This window comes from Elephantulus edwardii, unplaced genomic scaffold, assembly GCF_000299155.1.
Source record: "Elephantulus edwardii isolate Elephantulus edwardi_28Jun2011 unplaced genomic scaffold, EleEdw1.0 scaffold00012, whole genome shotgun sequence".
Taxonomy (NCBI): Eukaryota; Metazoa; Chordata; class Mammalia; order Macroscelidea; family Macroscelididae; genus Elephantulus; species Elephantulus edwardii.
Genome location: NW_006399762.1, coordinates 22,491,325 through 22,492,444, shown reverse-complemented (window position 1 = coordinate 22,492,444; position 1,120 = coordinate 22,491,325). Strand labels below are relative to the sequence as shown.

Genomic DNA, 1,120 nt, shown 5'->3' with positions numbered 1-1,120 from the left:
TTGTAGTGCTGGTGAAAAATATTGAATATATAATGGATTGCCAAAAGAACAAACTTAGATCAAAAGTAGCCAGAGTGCTCTTCGGAAGTAAGGATGGGCACGTGTCTTCAATGTAGTGCTGAAATCCAAACACGACAAGAAAGTTTCCTTAACCAAAACTGTCAAGAAAGGCTTGTAATGCAAACAGAACCTAATTGAAGAGCTTCAGAAATGTGTGGACACATGCGAGAACCTCTTCATCGTCTCTGTGGCCAACAAGAACATCTGGAATGCCTGGAAGCACAGCTGGATGTTCTTTGGCAAAAATAGGGTCATGATGATGGCCTTAGATGGAAGCCCATCCGATGAGTACAACTAGCACCAGGTGAGCAAGAAGCTGAGGAGTGAAGTTGGTCTCCTTTTCAACAATCGCACTAAGCAAGAAGTGAATGAGTGGTTCACTACATTCCCAGAAATGGACTTGGCCAGAGCTGGTAATAAAGCAACTTTCACAGTGAGCCTAGATCCTGGGCCCCTGGAGCAGTTGACCCACTACATGGAGTTGAGGCAGCTGGGCCTGTCCACTACCCTCAAGAGAGGTGTGGTGTCCCTGCTGTCTGACTATGGAGTGTGCCAGGAGGGCAATGTGCTGACCTCAGAGCAAGCGGGCGTCCAAAAGCTTTTTGGGTATGAGACGGCTGAATTCAAAGTGGGATATGTGGGACTCACAGTCTGGAAGGTTTGAACAGATGGGCAATGACTTGCCTGAAAGTGCAACTAAATCAGAAGAAAAGTCAGAGGAAGAAGGTGATGACTCACTGGGATACTTAGAGTGGCGGCTGCTGGCACATTCCAGGTGGTTGGTTGGACCAGCAGGACAGTGGCAACCTGCTTGAAAGAATAGTTGTTACGGATGAAGATATATGGACTTTGTTTCTGTAAAGAGTACAACTTCATTTGCAGGGCTACTCCCTATGGCGACAAAAGGAACTTCTCATACAGTAAAAAAAAAAAAAAGGAAGAAAAAAAAGAAGTAATGACAGTGAGACTTGGTCTCACATACTTCGAACACATTATTAAGAGAGGTTAGTGTCAGGAGCAGGAAATTATGCTTGGAAAAGCAAAGGGTCAAAGGGTCAGT

The 1,120-nt window shown here is 45.1% G+C and overlaps 1 pseudogene; it reads left to right on the top strand.

Moving 5' to 3' along the window:
- LOC102845763 overlaps positions 1 to 875 on the top strand; it is a 30,991-nt pseudogene extending 30,116 nt beyond the window's left edge.
- The last annotated feature ends 245 nt before the right edge of the window (positions 876 to 1,120 follow it).